Below are 10,489 nucleotides of genomic sequence, written 5' to 3' on the forward strand. Positions count from 1 at the left end.
AACAAAGAACAGCATTCTTCCTCCTGAAATGGATGACACTCTTTTCACAGGGAAAAGCATTACTTGTTTCTGATAATTCATATCCATCAGGTTCATAATAGTTAATATTTCCTAGATTTGAAAAATATCTGTGTTTAGTGTTTAAGGAGCACCTTTACTCATTTTTGAGTTTCAACTTTTTTATATTTTCCTAGATAATTTAAATAAGTTATATAGGGCTGTATCAGATTTCATTTAAAATAAATGGCTGCATACTCATACAATTTTATTTTTTAAATAAATAAATTATCTAACCAGTATCTCAAAGGTCAATAAGTATTTTCTGTATTTTTGGTTTAAACAAAGCTCACTTAAGAAAATTGCCAGGGTCAAGAGCTAAATGGTGTAAACATCAGGGAGGAGGTCAGAGGATAGATTCTGGACACATACACAGTTTCGACTGGCATTCTTCCTAGAGTGGGACAAATTGTTCCCAACTCTTGCCTGGTGGTTACTGTCCGCAGTACAAAGCCATTAAATGCAGTAGTGACCTCAGCATCAAACCTCACCCAAATAGCCTCCAGTTTCACAGCTTGAATCTCCAATTGCATTGATTCATCTCCATCTCCTGTCTAGATGGTCTTCATAATGAGAGCTTTCTCCCCATGGACTAAACTTGATTTTGACAATCCCACTCTTGGTAATCACAGTGCTTTGAACTCATTCCCAGGCATGAATTTCCACTGACTATTGTCAGTCAATCTGTTCACTTCCAGCTGTTAAAGTTCAGAGTCATTGGACACAATTAAGAAGTAAAGAAAGAATCTTCTTCCATCATATAAATGGTGATGATGTAATTGGAAAAAATCACTCATCTGATTACAGAGTCCTCCAGTTTCATTTATAAAAATCTATCTCTCCAACTACTTTATAAAAGCTATAAGGGGAGCAATCAAGTGTTTTTCTTCCTTAAAACTCACAAAGCCTATGCATGTGGCTGGGGATAGTGTTAACAGTTAATTGATGCTTATTGGCTTCACTTAATAAGCCTTAGCTATTCAATTATATTTTTTGAGATTAATTATTTAAGGAGAATTTATTACTAGCCATATGTGTATTATTATCCTCACTGTGTGCCTACTGTGAGAAAAACTTCCAGGTACAAGGGATACCAAAGAGGTAAGAAAGGGAACCCTGTCTTCAAGCATCTTACAGACAAATAGAAGTAATCAGATGCAAGATATAAAGAGATACATTATGGAAAAGATACAGACCCAGCTAAAGTAGTTCAGAGAAAAAAATATAAAGATTCTTGTAACTGCATGTTTTTGGAAATATTTATGGAAGGGATGATCTTTGAATTGGATTTTTTTTATAGCTGGATATGCAGAAACAGAAGAGAAGTGATTTAAGAAGAAATATTTATTGACAATAATTTATGTCATGCACTTATTTAATATCTACCTTGTTAATTAGGCAATGTTTGTGCTTACCTCCATCAATTATTTCTGACATGGCAGAAATTATGTGGGGTGGAGTTCAGAGATTATAGCAATATTTCCTAAAGGCCTTGATTAGCTATAGATACCAACAAGAAATGAATAAGGATCACACGTCAATTCTAAAAGTGTTATTTTTAAAATGTAGTTTTGGAGACATATTCATTTATTTTGCACATTCAAGGAATGATTACCAAGGCCATTCTATGTCCAAGGCGTATTGATTTTTATCCTACAGAGTAAGGCATTCATAAATTAATATATTTACCATATATTTATTTGGAAAAAAAATATATATCAAATGAACTACAATGCTAAGTGTTAAGTAATACAATGGGGATATTTTCAGTAAATTTTTTATAGCATGCAGATGTGGGAGAAATGAATTTTGTATGTGAAAGTCAGGGGAAACTAGAAATAAGAGAACATATTTGAGTTAGATCTTAAAGAATGAGGACTCATTTAAGAGTGTACCTTGTGGGCAACATATACAGATTAGGACTTTGTATGGCAGAGATTAAGGCAGAAGCGAGGCATGGAGTCATGATCATCAGATTACCATTATGATTTGGGAAGAGCCCTGTGTGGCCAAAGATAAAGTTGGGTGGGACTCAAGATTTAAAATGCATGTAGAAACACATGTCGAGGGTATAGACAGGTCAGGATCGGAGGTAATGTATTTTGGAATCAGAAACATAAAGACAATACTTAGAATCATTGGTATGGATAAAAATGCTCTTGAAAAAACTTTTGACCATCCTGTAGAATCAGCATGCTTAGACACTAATACTGCCTCTGCTACTTATTAGCTCTGTGGGCAAGTTACATACCTTCTAAATTTCAGGCTTCGCTTTCATAAATGAGCATGAGAGAATTATCCACTTCTCTGATGGAATAATCCTGACTACCTGTGAGATAACCCATAAACCATAGCATGGGCACTAGTATAGAATAGAACTAAAAAATTCCTATTATTGTTAATATTGAAAAAGGCTAAATGTGGAATCCTAGAGAGAATTAACACTTACACAATAATTAATAAAAGAGCAAAAGAGAGGAAGGATTCAAAAAGGTAGAAAGAGCCAACGGGTGGGTAATTTCATAAAGCCTCATGGAAAGAAGAGTTCCAAAATGTGGAAGGAGAAGAGGATCACATTCTAACCCACAAGTCCAGAAAGAGGAGCCCTGAAAAGAAAGACACAGGATTTGACAGGTAGCTGGTCTTTGGTGACCCTTGGCTAGAATAGTTCCATCTGCATTCTTAGGATAGAAGTTTAATGTATAGTCTTGGAGGTAAGCAAGAGATGAAGTGAAATTATAATAGTTTGTTATTTAAGGTAAATGGACTGTAGGTTAAGTAGAGAGTAGGATGGAGGAGATAGTTTTGTTAGAATGTCAACGTCTTCTGAGCACCTGGGTGGCTCAAGTCAGTTAAGCTTCTGACTGTGGCTCAGGTCATGATCTAATGGCTCCTGAGTTCAGGCCCCATGTTGGGCTCTGTGCCGACAGCTCAGAGCCTGGAGCCTGCTTCAGATTCTCTGTCTCCCTCTCTCTCCTCCCTCCCCACCCAAATAAATAAATATTAAAGACAATTTTTTTCTAATATTAAAAAAAAGAATGTAGATGTCTTAAATGCACTCTCAAGCAAAAGAAATGACATCCATGGAGGAAGAGAAATTAATGTGTAAGATAAGGTATTTGATAGGAAATGTCCCAAAGAAAATTTAAAAAATAAGACCAAAGGCACACTTAGAGATATTCTTTATGAAAAACAAAATAGTAGAGAACCTTCTTGATTCAGACAAGAAAAATTGATTAAAATATGGATTTGAGAGAGTGGAGGAGATGTAAATGACTTACTCCTAATAGCTCCTATTTCCTGGGATATTGAAGTCCAGGTGACTGAAAGTGAGAGATTTATTAACAGAAGAATCTAGAAGGGAGTGGAAAGGCTTGGAACTACTTACAAAGAAAAGGTTGTGAGTTCAGTTGTGAGCCAGTGTTTTGCATAGCACTTATGAAGGACTACATGATATTGGAACATATAAATAAAAAAGCAAGTCTATCAGAATGGATAAGTGGTTTTCTCTGGAAGTTCTAGGAAATTCACTCATATGAAGATAGAAAAATAACAATTGACTTGACCCAAGTGAGGAAAGATTTGAGGAACCCCCTGAGTGTTATCAAGGTATATGAGTTTCAGCCTAGGGAAAGGAAATGTAAGCAGCTTGAGAGGATGGAAGAGTGTAAGATATAGCCTGTGCCCTCAAGGAGAAGGTTTTGCTCTAGACAAAAAAAAAAAAAAAAAAAAAAAAAAAAAAAAAAAAAAAAAAAAAAAAAAAAAAAAACTATGATAGAAGTAAAGGCAATATAATATAAAGAATATATAAAAAGTACTGTAAGGGTGATGAAACAAGTGTTGTAAGGGCTTAGAAAAAAAGTGAAATAAACTAGGGTAAGTAGAAAAGTTTATTTGATGAAAGTTACATTGATAGACTTTTAGGAAAGCTTAAGAGAACAGCCATGCTCTCCTATTAGCTGAAAGTGTTTCTTGTTATTTTAAACTTATATTATTTTTTATTCTTTACCTGTATTGTTAGGGTTTTGGGAAAATCAGTATCATAAAATCCGGCACTCAATGGGTTGCTAGAGAGAACTTGACTATTAGGCATCATGATGAATCTTCCCAAGAATGATTGGTCATAGCGTAGTTACCTCTGTTCCATGACAACTGAAAGCCAAAATCAATCTTAAGACTGGAAACAAGCATTTGAGTGTTAATGAGTCTATAGGATCAGAGCTTTGAAAATGGAAAGAGAACATCATCTACTCTTGAATACCAGAGAGGAATGATAGGATATGGTCAAGGTGCCAGGAAAATATCCCCTCCTCTGAAAGCCACATGGCCTTCAACAAAACTAAGTAGAGATTTTTGAAGCTAACTTTTCACCAGTCAGCCTTACATAACAGGACATGTGCTTCAGATGAAAGCCAAGTGGAAAGAAATGAGTAAGAGCAAAGAAGACAGTTTTCAGTACTCAGAGAGAGAGAGATCCAGCATGGGAAAGAACTAGAGGTCATTGCAGCATAGTAAGAAGCTAATGGGAGGAAGAAATGTGCCTTTTTAATTCCTAAATTAAAGGATCAAAGTAAGACAAATATTAGGGTAACCATAGAAAAGAATTACCAAGCAGTCAAAGCACATAGGAATTCATCTGGGATGTCAATATCAGAAATAGTCTTAAAAGACACTCTGGAAGGAAGTGAGAATGGATCTTACCAGTCTTACATTGATGCCTAGTAAAACATATCTTCATCATCATCTGGGTACCTTAGCCTAGCATTCTATATAGATAAGTTGAATAAGCACTAAACTTGGGAAACTTGCATGAGGATATTTAAGAAAGGGAACAGAGAAGGGGACTAGAGGGAAAAATGCAGCACTGCTATGTTTTAGTAAATATTTAATATTTATAGTAACTTCCAGCAGATGTTCTATCTTTATGTATGAAAGAAACATGTACATATGCTTTCAGGAACATCTCTCACAAAAACTTCTTTCAAAATTATGGAGATTTATCCCTCTTCAAGATAAGCACACAAATGGACACACTGAGGTTGCAGTAGTGGATTGATAAGCTGTAAACACATAGTGGGATAATTCAGGGAAAAACTAAAACCAGTTAGATTAAAGCTAAGAGTGGAGGAGAGAAGGTGCAGAAAGATCATGCAAAAGTCATTGGACCCATTTGAAAAAAGTATTAAATTATGCCATTTCTTAAGGGAATTAGAGATTACTCATGAAATACCAACACACCTATGTAGAATTGGTGGAATCCATTGCCTTCTTGAGAAGAGATGTATGGCTCAGTCCTTTCATGTAGCATTCGAAAATTCAATTAAAAATGTTAAACTAACTCTAAGCCACTAAGAGTAATAGCCATAAAAATAAATCCTTCCCAATTCCCTTGGATCTCCTGTAAAGGCACTAAATGCTAAAAAAGTTCAACTCAAATGTATGCAGGATTTTCTCAATCACAGCTCATTCTTTCCAGTTTCCCAAATCTAAGCTGATGTTGTGACCCTGAAGGTCACTCAGGACACCTTTTTGTCACAATGTCACTACAGAGGAAAACAACATTGAGGGCAGCTTCTTTATGTTTTTCAGGTCTCTGCTGTGTTTGCCCCATACAAGAAAGGCAATGAAAATCTTTTGAGAGGTAAGATATAAAGGGAAATGGTTTATTAATAATTAAAACCACTTGGTAAACTACCCACTCAGACTGCCTCCTATGGATGTGAATGACATTCAGATTTTCTTAAGTCCAAATGCTGTTGATGCAGTAGTGTTCCGAAAGATCCTCCCATGGGTACTTCCTGTTTTCATCTTTATACTGAATCCATCACTATTCCTTGCACATACTATAGTCACTCTCAACAATGACTCTTTGGTCCTGTGGAGTAAGACTTAGTAGTTAAAATTTTACTCTTTGGAAGCTAGCCAGTCTGCATACAAAGCCAGACTGCATCATTCACTAAGCCTCACTTTCTTCACTGTGAATTGGGGCTGTTGTTAGCGGGAAGGAAGGTTGAGAAGATTAAATGAAATGAGGCCAGTACAGTGTTTGGGAAATAGTAAGTTGTGGTGGTTGTGGTTACATTAATTATTATTATAATTATACTTTCCACCAAGTGGGATTTTCCTTCTATTCTAACCTATCTGCATCTTACTAGTCCTTCAGCATATTGCTTAGTCCCACTTTCCCCAATTATTTCACTACTTTTTATATTCATTCTCTAACTTACACATTTTGTGAATCTACATAATTTTAGCATCTGATAATATAATGTTATCTATAAATTATTTTATTAAAATATTTCTTTCTTATAGCTAGATAATTAATGAATTTCAGGCAAGGCTTACAACTTTGTATTACATATATTTGGATTCCTCTTAACAACTTGCCATGAGTAAGGTACATCATACCTATTTAATAAATATGGGCTGATTTAATATATTATTCTTTCATCTATGCAATGATTACTCTTTATTAGCATTGCTAAGAATAATGAATTAAAAGGATTTTGTCAACTCTCATAAATTCAGGATATGCCAGGGCATCTTCCTGTTGGAATTATTGAAAAGTTTGATGTTTGTTTCCTTTTTAAGAAATGCAGTTTTCTAACTCTTAATTGATTGTAGACTTCTGTATATCTAAGTAACATTAACAAAGGCAACTAAATCATTGTTTTTTATAAATTTTATGGAAGGAACCAGAAATATGAGGAAAATGGCATGGGGTACTATATGAGCCCTGGAAGGTAATGTCATTCAGGTGGAAAAATTGTTAAGGACTTTCTTCCTAATAAAGTGCCAAAGAAACACCTATTTCTCCTCTATTAGAGAGCATTGTACTTAGGAAGTAATTAGGGGAAAGTATGTCAAACTTCACTGACACCCCTAATTTGGAGTTAAACGAAATGATGCCAGTAAAGTGCTTGGGGAAGCAGACAAGAGGATTATCCCAATCAGAAAACTAGCTAGGAAATTAGACTTCCTTTGAAATGATGCTTGCAATGAACAGAAAGTTTTACCTTTGGGGAAGTGCTTTTTTTTGGAGGGAATACTCATCGAAGGGATGACAGAAAACCAGATCAGCAAGGCAAGGCCTCTTCTGCCATGAGCTGATGTCTGCATTGGCTAAGAAACTAGGGCTGGAATGCATGTCTCTTAGGAATCCACTCTATTGAGCATATGGGTGCACCAACGAGTTGGCCGGCGTAGTGGTGGGACTTTGTTGGAACAATAACTCCTCCCAGAAAAACATAAAAATAAAAATGCCTATGAAAAAATATAATCTAAGGAAAAACTCCTATAAAGATTTGGAAAATCATCACTCTGACAAGTATTTTCTAAAGAAACCAGAATTAAATTATAGAATATTTTATATGTTTATAAAATTAATTCAAGAGGGTAAAGAAAGTAAGAAAGAATAAGCAATCATAAAGGAGGGACAATCTGAAATCATGAAAGACTGCAAAAAAATAAAATCTTATTTTCCAAATTAAGAATCAATGAAGGGCAGGTAATGAAGAACAACTTACAGTTCTGTCATAAGAAGCACCTAAATATGATTAGAGAGAAAATGAGATACATGAAGGGTAGATGCAGGATCTCCTGTAACTTAGAAGAACCTCAGAATGGCACACTTAAACAGACAAAGTTGAAGCAATGATGAAAGACTTGAACAAGCAAGACTTTTTAGGTGGAAGAAATGCCTGTCTGAGTCTGCAAATGACTATGCACCAAGAAATATTAAATAAGAGAGAAATACCAGAATGCAAGCTTAATTTTTTTAATTTTAAAATGAAAAGAAAATTATATAAAACCAGGAGTGAAATACTTAAAGCAAATGATAATCATTGTCGTCGTCGTCATCATCATCATCGTCATCGTCATCATCATCATCATCATCAATAATGACCATTAACAAAAGCTGGATTCAGATATTTTCTTGTACACTGACTATCAAAAGATAAGTAATATATGGTCACAGGTTTTGAAAGGAAGTGATTATGATCAAAACACTCCGTAGTCGACAGTGTTGTTCAAGTATGAGAAAAACAAGATGTTCTTAAGCATTCAAAATTATAAAAGATGTCATATACATGCTCCCTAATGAAAAGAGTCATGACAGTCATGAGAAGGTATACTTTAGCACTCTGTGCAATGAAGAAAAACAAAGAACTCATGAAAGGAGTATCATTATCTATCAAATGCAGAATTGATGGTAAATAGTAGCCCTGAATTCAGTGAATATGCCAAAACTTATTCTAGAATTCAAATACCTGCTATATAATAGTTTAATATTTTTAATTTAGCTCTTAAACCCCAGATAATATGAACAAGAATTGGTAGTGGAATGATAGGAAGAAAAAGGGGAATATAAATAATCCTGAGCTGGCTAAGGAGTTGGACACCAGAATGTCTAACTGTGGTGGAACATATTGGAAATATGTCTGTTATTCCCCAGTTGTATAGCATATTTCAGCAACTCAAATCAAAATAACCTACAAAGAGTATAAGAAACCAGTTTTTGAAACATAAATTCATTGAGGAGGATCTTGTCTTATGAAGTGTTATAAGAAAATACAAAGCTATGATAATTAAAACTGATGGGCACTGGCACATATAAATGAGAAAGAATATTTTAAAAGTGCAGAAACACAGTAATAATTTAGTATAGCATATTTCCCTTATTCAGAAAAATAATGGATCATTAAAAATTAAATACTGGGTCAACTGTCAGCATTTGTGGTTAAAAAATAAATTCTAAAACAAAAGCCCCTTCTAGAAAGCATTATAGTATTATCTTAAAATATAAAATGCAATCTACATGAAGACTTGAATATGAAAACCATAAACATGATTGGAGAAAATGTTGGTAAGGATTTCTGCTATTTAGTTGTAAAGATCTTTCTGAGTCTGACCAACAACAAAATTATGAGGAAATTAATTGCTAAATCTGGCAAGAGAAAAACTAAAAGCAAAATTAAAATACAAATAATGGCAAATTAAGAGTACTTTCTATGTATGTCCCTAAGGAAATAATAATATTCTTAATAGATAAATAGTACTTAATCAAAAGTAACAATGAAACAAAAGTGTAAATCAACCACTCTTCATCAGTGGGCCCTTCTCTGTCACCCTAGATAAATTGTGTGTAGCATTCTAAGCATTCACATCTTCTAATACACTGTAATTGTGTAAATGTGTACATCCTAAATGCTTAGCACAGAGTCTGATGCATATATTAATTAATACATGTTGGTATTACTGTTGAAGACCATGGATAAGAACACACCAATCAGTACATAAGGCTGATGATTAAATAAATGAAAACTTATATTTCAGTAGAAATCAAAATGCATGTTAAAACTACAATTGAGATTATAAGTGACAGTGCTCACCATTGACAAAGATACAGTAAATAAATGAGCATTTTCTTACCATTAATAGGAATAAAAATTCATGCAGCTTTTCTAAATGTTAACCGTAAATATGTATTGAAAGATTTATATGCGTACTTTGACCCAGTAATTGTACTTGTAGGAACATTTCTAAAGAAACTAATCATAATAATATTTTGAGATTTTTTCCTACTAGGATGCTTATATCATCACAGCATTGTTTTTAATGAAGAAAAAGTGATAATAATTTAAATGTTCAACCTTAGGTTATTGGTTAAATCAAATGAGATATATTACTGTAACAGAATAATTCAGTTTACAGTGTGAGTTTGTAGAAGACTATTTAATGACATGTAATGTTTTTCATGAAATTTTTTTTAAAATGTGGATGATACCATATAATGGGCTAAATCTCATTATCCAACAAAAATGTGTAAGGAGCAACTTTAATGTAATGATGAAAATGTCTGCAAATAGCCTGGTGTGATAATAAAAGTAAGGTACCAAAAAGACCCTTAGGCCCCCAATTGAAACATATGGTACTGAACTGGCATGTCCTCTGTCTTTTTTTAAAGCATATTTTATATCCTTTAGGATGGTTGTTTCTGTTAGGTAAGTTAAGCATTGCCCTTGCATTTTTAATTTGAACGATTGATTTAGTTAGAAGGAAAAAACAACTCATGTTTAAATAATGAATTCTGGGTAAATCTTTTCCAAGAGGAGGCTCATCACCAGGCCAGGGCTGGAAAGTTGTTTCTTTTTCAGCTGATGAGCAAGGGAGTGTTTCAGAATATTTGGTTTGGAGATCCAGCATTAATAGGACCTGAGTCCCCCACAAGAGAAACGCTTAGGGAAAGCCCAGGGAGAGGGAACAGGATTTATTTATTTGCTTTCTTTCCTACTTACTTACAGCCATCAATATTTCTGTTTGTGTTTTCTAGCCTCTGATCTAGGTTTTGTTTTTGGTTTTTTCAAGTGACAGTCTCTGTTTTCTTTAGTAAGGATATGAGGAAGTAACTTAAATCATTGTTTGTTAAAAT

The 10,489-nt window shown here is 34.1% G+C and overlaps 1 long non-coding RNA gene across 1 annotated transcript in view; it reads left to right on the forward strand.

Moving 5' to 3' along the window:
* Positions 1-5,699, forward strand: part of LOC122232772 — a 54,738-nt gene extending 49,039 nt beyond the window's left edge. Inside the window, exon 4 of the long non-coding RNA XR_006210165.1 lies at positions 5,647-5,699. This is a non-coding gene — a long non-coding RNA (uncharacterized LOC122232772). The remainder of the gene's footprint in view (positions 1-5,646) is intronic.
* The last annotated feature ends 4,790 nt before the right edge of the window (positions 5,700-10,489 follow it).

The sequence above is a fragment of the Panthera tigris genome, chromosome D3 (genome assembly GCF_018350195.1).
Source record: "Panthera tigris isolate Pti1 chromosome D3, P.tigris_Pti1_mat1.1, whole genome shotgun sequence".
NCBI classification, from domain to species: domain Eukaryota; kingdom Metazoa; phylum Chordata; class Mammalia; order Carnivora; family Felidae; genus Panthera; species Panthera tigris.